Here is a 15,722-nt window from a genome sequence, read left to right on the forward strand (position 1 = left end):
CTTTCCCCCTCCTCCCTCCTCCCTCCCCCCTCCAACCTTCCCCCTCGGTCAGGCCTTCCTTCTTCATATCTGTATCTATGTACACAGTCTGTTCATTCGAGCTTGTATGTTAGGGTTGGCTTCCCCCCTTTCTATCCAGTTCCTGTAAAATGCCCATTTATTTGTGATTCTTTGGCATTTATTTTCCCATCTATCCTCTGCCACTATCTGTGCGAATATATCTGATTGTACGTATTCATATTCATTTTTCCATATTCCATTTGGCCTTTTCTTTCCATCCCAGAGCAATAACTGCCATTCCAGCTAGAAGCATAATCTTGTACAACTCTTGCTTATTACCGTATTTTCCCCCCTATAAGACACAGTTTTTCCCTTCCAAAAATGAAGGGGAAATGTGTGTGCGTCTTATGGGGCGAATGCAGACTCCGATAGCAACGTGAAGCCTCCGAAGCCTGCGCTCTGGAGGCTTCGCGTTGCTTCCGCTGAAGCCAGGAGAGTCTGCTGTTTGAGGCTGGCGGTGTGGGAAAGCAGTGCTTCCCCCATCGCCAGCCCCAGAGGATGGGGGGCAGCAGGAAGGCGCGCAACGCCTTGCCGCTACTCTCCAACCCGGCTTCGAGGCTGACGGTGGGGAAAGCAGCGCTTCCCCTATCACCAGCCCCAGAGGATGGGGGGCAGCAGGAAGGCGCGCGACACCTTGCCGCTACTCTCCAACCCGGGTTTGAGCCTGGTGGTGGGGAAAGCAGCGCTTCCCCCATTGCCAGCCCCAGAGGATGCGGGCAGCAGGAAGGTGCCTTCCCGCTACTCTCCAACCCTCCTTTGGGCTTTTGCGGGAGATGGGGGAAATTCCCCCACCTCCCGCAAAAGCAGGCAAAAGCCGCACGCTCTTTAAAGGGGCTCCGCGGCTTCTGCTGGCTTTTCTACGAGGGGGGGAATTCCCCCACCTCCTAGAAAAGCCCGCAGGAGCCGCGCACCTTTTAAAGAGCGTGCCACTCTTGGGGGCTTTTCCCCGAGGAGGGAGAAGGGACTGACTGGCCGTTTCAGTCCCTTCTCCCTCCTGGTCGAAAAGCCCGCAGGAGTCACGCGGAGCTCCTGTGGGCTTTTGCGGGAGGTGGGGGAATTCCACCACCTCCCGCAAAAGCAGTGAGAAGGTCTTGAAGTAGCGCACGGGCTGCGTGCAGCCTGTCCACTGCTCCCAGAGCTGCGGGGGGGGGGGATCATATTTTTTCCCTTGGTTTCCCCCCCTGAAAACTAGGTGCATCCTATGGGCCGGTGCGTCCTATAGGGCGAAAAATATGGTCGTTTTTACTTTGTTATTTCCCAGTATTCCCGAAAATAACAAATCCCTATTAACTTCTATGTTTATTTGAAATAATCCAGATATTACCTTTATGATCTTTTGCCAATATTCCTTAACCAGATTACATTCCCACCACATGTGTGTATATAGTCCTTTTCCCTGACCACAATGCCAGCATATGGGACTAAACCCTTTCACTATATACACCATTTGTGCCATAACATTTTAATAAAAAATTTCTACTTAATTCTTTATACTTTTCTATTTTAATATTGTTTATATTCTTCACCAGTTCTTGGGCTGTGTTTGGATGGATCATACCTTCCTGCTCCCATTTAATCTGAACAATCCTTATCATTCTTTCTTTGTCGCTTATCATCAGTTTATATAACATCCCTGCTATCCCTTTCTCCGTTATTTGTCTTTTGTTCAGCACCATATCTATTTTCATTTCTGTCCTCATCGTTTCCTCTGCTCTTTCCGTTTTTATTAAATCATAAAGTCTTTGCACTTTCAGCCAATATTGTTTTCCTATTTTTTCTAAAAAAAAACAAAACTTTTTTGTAATTAAACTCCCTTCTTCATCAAACATATCTTTTAATTTATAAAATCCCCGATCTTCTAATTTCTTCCACCAACCCGGTTCCCTTTGACCCTCCTGCATATATTTTAATGGCGTCCACCTTGAGTATGTTGGCATCTATTTTGTATTCCAATTCTTCCAAATTCCTAACGTAGTTTTCCTTGGTCCTATTGTCTTCTTAAAAGCCGTATTAATATCTCTATTAAATATCCCTTCTCTTCCTATTTCTTCATTTATTCACCATGTGATTTCTTTGGCATTTCATTGGATGGCCCCCGTTTCTAGTATTACAAGGAGGCTTTGGGAAACTGATTGCTTCTAATGAAAAGGCTGGTGCTGCGCTATTTTAATTTTTATTAATGCACACACACGCGCACACACACAATATATGTACAGTGCTTTTATCTGGGGGGATGCAGGGGAGCACCCCTAAGTATTTCGTGAATTTAAGTTTGGCCTCTTTGAGGGGCAGTATTCAATATGAGTAGGAAAATGACAGTACCCCTAAACATTTTTTAAGAAAAAAAGGACTGTGCGTGTGTGTGTGTGTGTGTGTGTGACACACACACATACACACACAATTGAGGGGGCTAGTGCCCCACAATATGCTCAAGTCAAATGTGCATGCTGCCATGTCGCACACACGCCACACAACTTGCATGTGTGGTGCGCACCTGATGTGCAAACATCCCCGCAGAATATTGAGGGGCCCCAGTCCCCTCCTTGGCCCCTTGGCCACCCTGATGGTGCCCCTGTGTGTGTGTGTGTGTGTGTGTGTGTATAGATAGATAGTTTTAATCCTATCAATTCTTAATTGTTTTTAATGATTGCTTTTTCTATGTTTTTAGCAGTTCTTCTTTTAATTATCTATAAGCCACCTTGAGTCCCGCAATGCAGAAAGGTAGGGTTTAAATAAACAAACATATTAATAAAAGCATTGTTTCTCTGCTTTAAAGAAAGAGTTTATTTATATGGCAAGTTTAGCAAACGCAAGTTGAACCTTAAACCACGTGCAGTGTTTAGGAGTTACAGCAGCAGGACAGCAGCTGTGTTACAAGAATCGAAAGAATCTCTTCCCATCAGTGGCGCCTTGAGGGTTTGGCAGAAAATCAAACAGGGCCAACATGTTAACAACTAGAAAACGAAACAAATGTGGAAAGGCAATCAAAGGCGTAACTCTCTGCTCATTGTTTCAACTTTTTATTGTATTGTATCAGAGCAACCAGCCATCACACAATTTCAGGGAACAATGCCCTGGGATCAGTGCTTTTTTCCTGGAGGGACGCAGGGGGACGCATACCCCTAATCATTTTGTGAGTCTAAGTGTGGCCTCATTGAGGGGCAGTATTTCAATATGAGTAGGAAAATGAGAGTACCCCTAAAAAAAATGTTTTATAGAAAAAAGCACTGCCTGGGATCATTGAGTTTCATATCGGACAACAATCAGGAAAACAAAAAAAGGCATATGAGGAAAGAAGGAAATGAAATCAAATGAATATAAGAGAAAAGAAGCTTTGCAAATGTATTCTTCACTACAGCACCTTTTCAAACCTGCTAACATAGTTTTTGTTTTTCAGAATGGGACACACCTGCCATGATAGGACAGGAGGTGCATTAATTTCTAGTATTTGGGCTTCCTTTTGAATTTTAACAATAACAGCAAAACACACGGAAGACTCAGTGCTAGGTCCTATCCAGGGAGAATTGTGAGGTTATAATAAAAGTTTCCATTTGCTCCCTTACCTGGTTGGACTCTGTCCCAACGCCTCACCAAAGGTTTAGGTGAGAGTTCCCCTTTTACAAAGCAAAGCTCTATTTCCCTCAAGGGAGCAGGCCGCTTGCTGTTCAGAATCCATCAGGAGGAGTCTTGTAAGCATTGCAGTAGAAAAACGTCTCTTCCTCTTTTGAAACCAAGAGATACCAGTTGATGGAAATATCCTTAGAGGAATTCAGAAGAACAAAGAAGGAGCACAACCCTCGCCTTCACCAGCTTCGCAAACGGACTGCTGCACCCAATTTGGTGCACAGTATCTAAGAAACTAATGCAATGGCATCCTTTCTCAGAAGAATCAGGTCACCTGAGGAGCTGCTTGGAACTTTGGAGACAGAAAAGGTATCAACAGAAAAAGTACCAACAGCTGCCATCTAGTGAGAGAGTGAGAGGTCTGCAGTATTGTGGAAGGAATACACAGAAAGCTGACAGTTCGCTAGCAGGCTAAGAAGTTTGGTGTATGAAAACCTGCACAGCTTGGGATCAGAATACCTGAAAGATGGTCTCTCCCCTTATATACCCGATTGATCGCTGTGCTCTTTAGGCAAGGGCCTCCGGCTGATATCATCTTATTAGGAATCTGCACAATGCAGGAATCGGGTCTTTAGTATTGTGACAGCTACCTTTTTTGGAATCCCCTCCCTCTCTGAGTATTTGACAGGCGCTTCCTCTGTTGTCTTTTCGGCTCCTACTGAAGACCTGCCTTTTTCAACAAGTCTTTAAAGCTAGAATTTTCCTAGTCCGCATTGGAATTACTTTTAACATGCTTTTAAATAAGGCTTTGAATGTGTGTGTGTGTGTGTGTGTGTGTGTGTCCGTTTAGTTGCTTTTTGGGAGGATATCATGGAATCATACAATTGTAGAGTTGGAAGGGACCCCAAGGGTCATCTAGTCCAACCCCCTGAATGCAGGAATCTCAACTAAAGCATCCATGGCAGATGGTCATCCAACCGCTGCTGGAAAACCTCCAAGGAAGGAGAGGACACAACCTCCAAAGGGAGAGTCCATTTCACTTTTGAACAGCTCTTATTGTCAGAAAGTTCTTCCTGATGTTTAGTCAGAATCTCCTTTCTTGTCCCTTGAAGCCATGGGTTCGAGTCCTACCCTCGGGAGCAGGAGTAAACAAGCTTGCAGTCTGAAAGCAACACCTGCGAACACCAGCTATATTTCCTGGATTTATTTCTGTTCCGGGCGTAGGACAAATAAGTGAACATGACTGGTAATTTCCTCTCCCACTGAAATTCTCAGGCCTCCCTCCTCACAAATGTTGGCCACTTGTTGCTCCCTCTCCCTCTTGTTGCAACGGAGTAAGAGCTATAGTGGTACCTCGGGTTATATATGCTTCAGGTTACAAACGCTTCAGGTTACAGACGCTTCAGACTCTGCTAACCCAGAAATAGTACCTCGGGTTAAGAACTTTGCTTCAGGATGAGAACAGAAATCTGCTCTGGCAGCGCGGCAGCAGCAGGAGGCCCCATTCGCTAAAGTGGTGCTTCAGGTTAACAATAGACCTCCAGAACGAATTAAGTACTTAACCCGAGGTACCATTGTACCTTGTAACATAACTTCACAAACACCACCAATCCCTCTCCTTTATTTTGATCATTCCCTTATATGGCACATGGCACCACAGGGGGCATAGCCAGTCACCTTCCTGGGTTTTTATTTATTACCTTCTATGGTACATGGCACCACCAGGCAGACTCACAATGGCTACTTTTCTACTGCAGGTGCCCCGCCTATGCATGTATCCATTCTGTTCCTGTGCAGCCTATGCGTTCAAAACATAAGCGGGGGGGGGTGTCAAACTTGGCTGGTCAACCTCGGCTACCACATGCATGTGGAAAGAACTGTTAGCTAGCTACGTGCCCTCAGTGACTTCTAGTGTTATACTCATTTTTAAAGTAGTTCCCTTTTCGGTCTGACCATGAAGTTATTTTTGAAGGGAAAGATTTTTCTAGATGATGAAATGCTGGTTTCTGAGGTCAAGTCGTGGCTTCTGATGCAAGCAGCCAACTTCTACAGATGAGGTCTCCACAGCTACATAAAGGTAAAGGGACCCCTGACCATTAGGTCCAGTCATGACCGACTCTGGGGTTGCGGCGCTCATCTTGCTTTATTGGCCGAGGGAGCCGGCATTTGTCCACAGACAGCTTCCGGGTCATGTCATGTGTCCAGCATGACCAAGCTGCTTGTGGCAAACCAGAGCAGCGCATGGAAACGCCGTTTACCTTCCCGCCAGAGCGGTACCTATTTGATGTGCTTTCGAACTGCTAGGTGGGCAGGAGCAGGGACCGAGCAACGGGAGCTCACCCCGTCGCGGGGATTTGAACCGCCGACCTTCTGATCGGCAAGTCCTAGGTTCTGTGGTTTAACCCACAGCGCCACCCGCGTCCCAGTGGCTATGTAGAGAAGGACTAATAACTGTGCCCAGTTTCATTTGTCTCAGTCCACAGGGAAGTACATCAGGGGAAATCTTTAATGAACGCCCCTCGTATATATCATTCTAAAATGTCACAGGTTTTTCTTACCTCATTATTGGTTTGTTTCACGGGTAGACAAACTGAGGCCCGGGGGCCAGATCCAGCCCAAGCACCTTCTAAATCCGGCCCATGGACGGTCTGGGAATCAGTGTGTTTTTACATGAGTAGAGCTGCTGCTGCTGTCGTGAGTGCTGGGAAGACTACTCCCTCTCCTGCCAATTCCATCGGGCCTCCACTCACCACCACAGCTTAAGAGGCCTGAGCAGCTCCTTACAGCAAGTGACAAAAATGGTTTAAAATGTTTTAAGTGCTTTTAATTTGCTGCACCTTAAATGGTGGGTTTTTTATATAATATAATATTATTTTATTATTGTATTTCTGCTTGGGGTGGGCTAAATATTTAGTCAGGGTGGGGTGTAGTTTAATTTTAGTATAATTGTTTTTTACTTTTTTATTTTTTGTTAAGTTATTATATAGTTTGTATTTTGCTTTTTAAGGGGAAGGGTCAGGGCTGCCTGGGAGAGGGCCTCAGTCAATAGAATGGCTGGGGCAGGTTCCACAGGGGGGAATGTATTGGGACACCCGATCTCAGTGATCATGGGCAGGAGGAGGAGTTACGCTAAGACCAGACCATGTCTGAACTGAGTTTCCATATGAATCATTGTAGCAGTTTTCCAAAACTAATTTTCAATAAAATTAACTTAATCATTAACATCTTTCTTTCTTATCCTATTCGCTTATATCCATAATATTATAAAATTTAAAACATATTACTCCTAAGCCAATTTGGTACTCACAAATGATACTACTTATGTTATCTTAGAATATATTGCTAAATAGTCCTTAAATTTCTTCCATTCTTCTTGGTATTCCTCCTCCTTCTGTTCACAGATTCTATCGGTCAGGTCAGCCAGCTCCAGAAAATTCATCATACAATAAATTTGCTTTTATAAATTTATAAATAAATTTTCACCAGCTCGGCCCCGGACACACTGACCAGATGCTTGGAAGCTGTGGCTGGATGGTTTCGTGGGAGCCGATTGAAACTAAATCCTTCGAAGACAGAGGTCCTATGGCTGGGTTGGGATGGCATGGGGATGAGGGACCAACTCCCTTCTCTTGCGGGGGCCCAATTAGTGCCAGTGCCTTCCGTTAAGGGTTTGGGTGTAATCCTTGACGCCTCCCTTTCCATGGAGGTGCAGGTTACAGCAACAGCCAAGGCGACATTTTTCCACCTTCGCCGCATCAAGCAATTAGTCCCTTACCTTTCCCGCCACGACCTGGCCACAGTGATCAATGCCACGGTCACCTCCAGGCTTGACTACTGTAAGTCGCTCTATGTGGGGCTGCCCTTGAAGCTGTCCCAGAAACTCCAGCGGGTGCAGAATGCTGCAGCGAGGCTCCTCACAGGGTCTCTGCCATGGGAGCATATTCACCCAGGGCTTTTCAAACTGCACTGGCTCCCAGTGGAGTACAGGGTCAGATTTAAGGTGCTGGTTTTGACCTTTAAAGCCCTTCACGGCCTAGGACCCTCGTACCTACAGGATCGCTTCTCCCGGTATGCCCCACGGAGAGCCTCAAGGTCTATAAATTGCAACACCCTAGTGGTCCCAGGTCCTAAGAAAGTTAGATTAGCTTCAGCCAGAGCCCAGGGCCTTTTCAACTCTGGCTCTGGTCTGGTGGAAAGCTCTGCCTCATGAGACCAGGGCCCTGCAGGATCTGATTTCTTTCTTCAGGGCCTGCAAGACAGAGTAGTTCCGCCTGGCCTTTGGCTTGGAGCCAATTTGATTCCCTCCCCCTCTTTCTTTTTTCTTTTCCTTTCTCCTCCTGTGATGAGGCTACATTTTAATGTTTCAATATTTTAATGTTGTATTTTAATTTTGTTTTTAAGTTGTAATCATTCAACTTGTTTTTATTATTGCTTGTTAGCCGCCCTGAGCACGGCCTTGGCTGGGTCAGGGCGGGGTATAAATAAAAATAATTATTATTATTATTTTTATTTTTTTATTATTATTAACTTAATTCCTTTTCAAACAACTATCCATCAATTGATTCCTCCCACAAATCCACCCCCCCTTCCTCTCTCAGCAACACCAACGAGAAATCTCTGCAGCCCTTCAGGTGATTTCTAGACACGTGTGAGAAAAAGTCTCCCAGCCCCCACCCCAAAAAAATCTTCGGTAGGGAGTGTTATGTAGTGTAGTTTCACCCTGGGCCAACAGGGGGATACTGTATATAGTTTTCACTCAGGTCTGTAGATAGTTTTCACTCAGGTCCGCGCCAGTTATTTTAGGCGGGAACTCTGGGCTGTTGTGGTTACAATGTTGACAGCCGGCTGCCTATAAATACAGGCCGGCTGAGCTGTTCGCAGTCAGTTCTATTCCAGCTTACCATAATAAAGAGCTACTTGAAGAAATCGCTGTGCCGGCTGCTATGTCAACCCACGACTCAACACCATGGGACACGATCCAAGAGAAGCTCCGCAACCACTACGCACCAAAGCCGTCCAAGATTGCTGCCCGCCATGCGTTCTACCACCGGAACCAGGCAGAGGGGGAGTCAATCAACAACTACACCACCGCCCTGCAACAGGCTGCAATGCACTGTGAGTTCCGAGACTTAGACGATGCCCTGATGGATCGAATCGTCTGCGGGGTCCGGGACATCCATCTGCAACGGCGCCTCCTAGCCAAGCCAGACCTCACGCTACAGAAAGCCATTGAGGAGGCTGTGGCCTCAGAAGCTGCTGAACGCTCCGCCCAGGAGATCCGCAAGTCCAGCAGCCCGCGTCTTGCTAGGGAGCCAGTTCCGGTGCATCATGAAGAGGCCAGCAGTGAGGAGGCATCCTCCAGTGAAGACGATGACGTGCACCAGACAAAGCGGGAGCGCAGGAAGTTCCAACAGAAGTCCAAGGGCCAACCGGAATGTGCTGGCTGCGGAGGCAACCATTCCCGTGCCAAGTGTCGATTCAGAGACGCTATCTGTAGGAAGTGTTCCAGAAGGGGCCACATCGCTAAGGTCTGCCGATCGGCTCCGTCTGACACCCCCCCTTCATCGACTCGCAAGTCCAAGTCTTCACTCCAGTCTGCCAAGGAAAGTTGTTTCGCTCTCACCAACTGCCGCTGCCCGTCTGGAACCACGATTGGCCAAACCGACTCGCCTACGCGACGCAAGCTGAACGTCACGGTGCTCATTGAAGGAGCTCCATGTGACATGGAGATCGACACCGGGTCTGCCCTGTCCATCGTGTCATGGAGCACCATCAAAAGACTGGTACCCAGAGTGTCCAAAAGGCAACTCGACTCTCACCGCGTACACCTGAGAGACTACCAGGGAAACGACATTCCCGTGGTAGGCGTTGGCCGGTTCCGGATCGCCTTCAAGGATTTTTCGGGCCTGCTCCGGTTGGTGGTGGTCGAAGGTCAGCGGCCAAGCCTCCTAGGGCTAGACTGGTTTGATGCCCTCGGCCTGGAAGTCACCGGCATCAACTGCATCTCTAATGCAGAGACTGAGGGTCTGGTCAAAGACTTTGCCGAGGTTTTTGACGGCACCTTGGGCCAATATACAGGTACGCCCATCTCCTTTAGCCTTGATCCACAAGTCGCCCCCATCAAGCTAAAGCCACGCCGGGTTCCCTTTGCTCTCAAGGCTAAGGTGGACGAACAACTGGACAAACTGATCGCCCAAGGAGTTTTGGAGCCGGTTGACCACGCAAAGTGGGAAACCCCCATCGTCACGCCTGTCAAGCCAGATGGGTCGGTGAGAATCTGCGCTGACTACAAGTGCACGATCAACAAGGCACTTCAGCAGCACGCTTATCCGGTTCCTGTTGTCCAACACCTGCTGCATTCCCTGGGTGAGGGTAAGGTCTTCGCTAAGCTGGACCTTGCCCAAGCCTATCAACAACTGCCAGTCGATGATGCCACTGCTGAAGCCCAGACGATCGTCACCCACCGGGGGGCATTCCGTTGCCGCCGGTTGCAGTTCGGGGTGAGTGTGGCTCCTGGCATCTTCCAAAGCCTTATGGAGCGTCTCCTGCAAGGGCTTCCAGGCGTGGTACCATATTTTGATGACGTCTTGGTGTCTGCAGACTCACACCAGCAGCTGTTCGAGCGCCTCCGTGCCGTGCTGACCAGGTTCCAGGAGGCCGGGCTCAAGGTAAAGAGGGAGAAGTGCCAGATCGCCGTTCCACAGGTAGAGTTCCTGGGCTATCTTATCAATGCCTCCGGTCTTCATCCAACCACATCCAAGATCCGCGCTATCCAGCAGGCCCCCACTCCAAAGAACAAAACGGAGTTGCAGGCATTCCTGGGGCTGCTGAACTTTTATAACATGTTCCTGCCCCACAAAGCCACAGTGGCTGAGCCTCTTCACCGACTCCTTAGCACTAAGACGCCTTGGGCCTGGGGTCATCGGGAGACGGCGGCCTTCAACGCGGTCAAGGCTCTCCTTTCTTCAGACAGTGTGCTGGTACAGTACAGTGAATCCAGGCCGCTGGTCCTTGCCTGCGACGCCTCACCTTTTGGCATCGGGGCTGTCCTTAGTCACCGTTTTCCAGATGGAAGAGAAGCACCGCTCGCCTACTTTTCCAGGACACTATCTCCGACGGAACGGAATTACAGCCAGCTCGACAAGGAGGCATTGGCACTTGTGGCTGGAGTGAAGAGGTTCCATGAATACCTCTATGGCAGAGTTTCCAAGCGCCCAACTCATTTAAAGGACTATGTTGTTGGACAGGTATCACTGTTGGTCTAAGTATGGGAAATGTAACCGATATGCTTTTGTGCCTAATTGAACCATTACGCGTAGTGCTGTATATAAGGAAACCATTACGATTGTAACTAACGCCTTATCTCGGTGGGGAGGGGTGTTATGTAGTGTAGTTTCACCCTGGGCCAACAGGGGGATACTGTATATAGTTTTCACTCAGGTCTGTAGATAGTTTTCACTCAGGTCCGCGCCAGTTATTTTAGGCGGGAACTCTGGGCTGTTGTGGTTACAATGTTGACAGCCGGCTGCCTATAAATACAGGCCGGCTGAGCTGTTCGCAGTCAGTTCTATTCCAGCTTACCATAATAAAGAGCTACTTGAAGAAATCGCTGTGCCGGCTGCTATGTCAACCCACGACTCAACAGGGAGAGAGAGAAAAAAGGGGGGAGAGAAGGGGGGAATAAAAGGTTTGCTGAGGGGTCAAGAGGCGAGGAATTGGAGTCTGGTGCTGCCACAGGTTGGGGAGAAGGAGGGGGAGGCTGTCCCCAATCTGAAACACTGCGCTCCTCTTCCCTCCTCCTTTGCCGCCCCCTCCCACCGCTACTGTACCTCAGAGCAGCTTGTTACTGTTCCTGAGGAAGACGGAGAAGAGGTGGGGAAGGGATACGAGACGCCTTTCTCTCCCCTCCCCCTTGACGCGCAGCGTAAATTAATAATGCAGAGTTTTAAGGAATAAGAGCTTTACTGGGTTAAAATAAACTTCTTCATAAACAACATGGTTCCAAACAGTTTGACTCAGATTACATACTGACTCTGCTCACAGCTGAGGCAGACAGACTCTGACTGAAATCTTACAGAGAGCACAAAAAGAAACTGGCTGCTAAGTCACGTCAGAGGGACTCAACACTTAGCAGTTAGGCCTGAATAACTTTAGCTGGGACAGAACTGAAGCTGGGACAGAACTGAACAGCAAACAGCTCAGCCGGCCTACTTTTATAGGCAGCCGGCTGTCAACATTGTAGCAACAACAACCCAAGGTTTCCCGCCTAAAGTGGACCTGAGTGAAAACTACATACACGATACTCCTTTTGGCCAGGGTGAGAACTTCAATACACAACACCCCTCCCCATTGAGATAAGGCATTAGTTACAATCATAGTGGTTCCATTATATACAGCAATACCCTTATTGGTTTCAGTAAGGCACATAAGCATATTAATTGACCCTATTCACCATACAGCTTTACATGTGCAGTTTGTCCAGTGAACATAGTCTTTTAAATATGCTGGGCGCTTGGAAACCCTGCTGGATCACCGAGGGCCAGTACCAGAGTCCGGGTGGCCTTGCGGATTTCCTGGGCGGAGAGTTCTGCAGCTTCTGAGGCCACGGCCTCCTCAATGGCTTTCTGCAGCGTGAGGTCTGGCTTGGTGGGGAGACGCCGTTGCAGACGGATGTCCCGGACCCCGCAGACAATTCGATCCATCAGGGCATCGTCTAAGTCTCGGAACTTGCAGTGCATTGCAGCCTGTCGCAGGGCAGCAGTGTAGTTGTTAATTGACTCCCCCTCTGCCTGGTTCCAGTAGTAGAATGCATGGCAGACAGCAATCTTGGACGGCTTTGGCATGTAGTGGTTGCGGATCTTCTCACTTTGGGGCCACAAAGGCTGAGGAGAGGCCCTGCTTCTGCTCTACAGACCCTCTTGTAAGTGTTACCATAAAGCACCAATGCTGCAGCAAGCAAAGGCTCTAGCAGCTCAGCCAGCTGCTTGTGGCTGGAAAGCCAGACAGGATGTTTGTGACTGTTGCCATGGGAACAAAGGGGCAGTCCATTCTGTACTGAGCACCGGATGTTAGCTCAGTGTGTGTGTGTCATATGACCCGTACTGGATGTACTTGGGAGGAGTTTTGTCTTCTTGCTGTTGTTGAGTGCAGACATGATTCTCTGTACTGATGTAAGAGGCAGAAATAAATGATGTAAATAGTTTTCTGTCTGCTTCTTTCCCCTCCCTGGGGACACCAAAGGGGAGAGAGGAAGAACGGTGTGTTCCTCTCATACATCTGAGAAGAATCGCCGGACCTCGCCTGCTTATCAGCAGAGGTTGGGAGACGCGGGGAGGTCGACAGGAATATCTGCCGGTGCCTACGCTTGTGGCACATTCCTCTGACCCAGGCAGAATTCCAACAGTGGCAGCCTTCGGATGGTTGCGATTCATCGGACATCTGCATGAGAGGCTGGTGGATTGTCCTCCTCAGCTCCAAGGAGGAAGAGAAAAGCGTCTGAGAAATGCCAGAGGCTCCACAGACAGCTGGTGGAAAGAAGAGGTGTTTTCCAAGCAACGGAGCTCAAGGTATGCTGCATTTCGGGCTAAAAGTGTGAACGCAGGAAGATTAATTCCCTGGTTCACGGAGCTGCGTTTCAAAGAAAACAAAAGCTCCGGGAGAAGAAGCCTGCATTCCACAAATTTTTGTGGTAGATAAGGAGTCCCAATGAAATGCATTGTTGCTAGGTAACGGAAAGTTGGAAAGTTACTGGCAAAGGGGCTGGACTCTGTGTGTAAGCCTGGCAAAGCGAAACAAAATCAGAGAATGTTTTGGCTACAAAGTTTACGAGCTCTTGGAAGGGACTTTTCAATAGCAGCCTGAGTTTAGCTGCCAGGTGCAAAAAGCACAAACAACTTGCAGTTTTGCTGCGTGAGAAAAAAAAAAACAGCTGTTGGATTTTGCAGCTTGTTTGGAGGTGAAAGAGGCTTGGCTTCAAGATGGATGCCAAGAAAGGGGGAGGTTTGCCTTGCCCACCTCCCTTATCCAATGACAATTATTCATCTTGGTCTGTAAAGATGAAGGCCCTGCTGCAGAATCAGAGGCTTTTTGATGTAATTGAAAACCCCATCCCTGCAGCACCAACCAGAGGTTGGGAATCACAGAACGTAAGGGCCAGGACTGCTATAATTCTGTGTGTCTCAGATGATCAGTTGGTGCATGTTCAGCATTTAGAAAATGCGAAAGAGGTTTGGGACACGCTGCGTACAACGCATCAGAGAGATGCTGGTTCTTCAGCGTTGCTGTATTTTGAGAAATTGACCAATCTGAGACTTGCGCCTGATGGGGATGTTCAAGCGCACCTGACAGAAATGAAGTTTCTGCGTCAACAGATGGTGGAACGCAATTTCCGTCTTCAGGAGGAAGTGTTTTGCTTCATGATGATAAACAGCCTTAGCCGCACCTACAAGGTTGTTGCCAGTCAGCTTGGTTCCCTACCGGCCGCGCAGCTGACCGCGGAGAGAGTTTGTGCTGTGGTCCTGAATGAACACGACAGACTTGCTGCACTGGAAGAAAAAGACAGGGGGAGGGAAGAACAGAGTTCTAATTCCCCCACTGCTGATGCTACTGGAGAGCATGGTGTAGCATTGAGTACTGTCCGATGCTACAATTGTGGACAGACTGGGCATCTACAGCGAAACTGTAAGAAGCCGCGCCAGTCAAGAGGAGCAAAGAGCTGCTCTACGAAGCCTCAGGCGTCAGGCAAAAGCCGTACCACGTGCCAGGTGAAACCTGCAAAGGCTATGATGGCGAAAGGAGCCACGCCAGATGTTGGGAACTCGTTCATAATTGACACGGGCGCAACGGTTCACATGTGCCCGCACAGAGGACTATTTTCGACGTTGAGGAAGCAAAGCTTCACTGTGAAACAGGCCAACGGTCAGGAGTTGGAAGCGACTGGAATTGGGACTGTGTATCTTGAGAGTCTGAACTTGACTATAAGTGATGTTTACCTGATTCCAGAACTGAGATTTAATCTGCTGAGCGTGTCGCAGATTGCAAAGAAAGGACTGAAACTGTCCTATGATGCTAAAAGCTGCAAGATCTACAAAGATGGAGAACTGTTTCTTACTGCCAAAGAGAAAGATGGACTGTATTTGTTGACTTTTGATCAAAGTGATTACATGAAATGTAATTCTTCTGTTTCTAACGAAATCTCTCTCGCAGGTGTGACCAGTGTGAGCACCAAGAAGGTGACTAAGACCAAGAAGGTCGACAGAGCATTTCAGCGGGTGTATGCTGATGTGATTGGTCCTCTAGAACCATCTAGAGGCGGTGCACGATTTTACCTTTTGTGTGTGGATTGTTTCACAAATTATTCTTGGGTTTATATGATGGAGAAACCGCAAGAAACTTTAGAAAAGTTTCAGGAGTTTTGTGACAAGGTTAAAAATATGCATGATGCTAACATTGATTGTCTTTTCACAGATGACAAGCAAATTTTCTGTTACAGAAGTTTCAGAAGTTCCTGGATGGAAAAGGGATAGACCACAAAGTGGCAGTCTCGCAAGAAGCGTGGAACAGGGGGGTCTGTGTAAAAGTGAACAAAGAATTGCAAAAGGGAATGAATGCGCAATTGCTGAGTTCACATTTGCCACATGAATATTGGGCCGAATCGCTAGCGTCCTATCTTCATGTGTGGTTGAGAAAGGTCTCAAAAGACTTGGGAATTTCTCCTTTTGAGAAGCTGTTCAATAGAAAACCTTCTGTTGCCTACTTTAAGGTTTTCGGGTCTCATGTGAGAACAGAAGCTCCAAGTGGTGTAAAGAATGCCAGAGGCATTTTTGTGGGTTATGAAAAGGGTCTCTACAGAGTAATTTTGTCTGAATCTGGTCAGGTGATTCTCACAAAGTTCCTAGAGAGTGCTCCAAAGCAAGAGCGGGTAGTACAGACATTTCCCACAGGTAACGATTCAGATGACGATGATGATTTTTCTGATGTCACAGATTACAGTGGTACTGACGATGACAGTGATAGCTCAGAGAGTTCAGTTGTAACAGTCATTGAGAGGAAATCTCACACAATGGATAGACCTTCACAGGTGAAGGAAGAACCACTGA

At 47.8% G+C, this 15,722-nt stretch overlaps 1 protein-coding gene across 4 annotated transcripts in view; it reads right to left on the reverse strand.

Annotated features, from left to right (window-relative positions):
• The window catches only part of LOC308470055 (C-type lectin domain family 2 member D-like), an 80,670-nt gene that overhangs the window by 41,639 nt on the left and 23,309 nt on the right, over positions 1-15,722 (reverse strand). The window contains exon 1 of one of the 4 annotated variants that reach the window (XM_080993298.1): positions 3,624-3,919. The exons of the other annotated variants lie outside the window; for them this stretch is intronic. The gene's annotated coding sequence lies outside the window, so the exon portion shown is untranslated. Of the gene's footprint in view, positions 1-3,623; positions 3,920-15,722 lie in introns of those variants that run through there. 4 annotated transcript variants of the gene reach the window in all.

This window comes from Podarcis pityusensis (assembly GCF_964106645.2).
Source record: "Podarcis pityusensis genome assembly, chromosome: 2".
Taxonomy (NCBI): Eukaryota; Metazoa; Chordata; class Lepidosauria; order Squamata; family Lacertidae; genus Podarcis; species Podarcis pityusensis.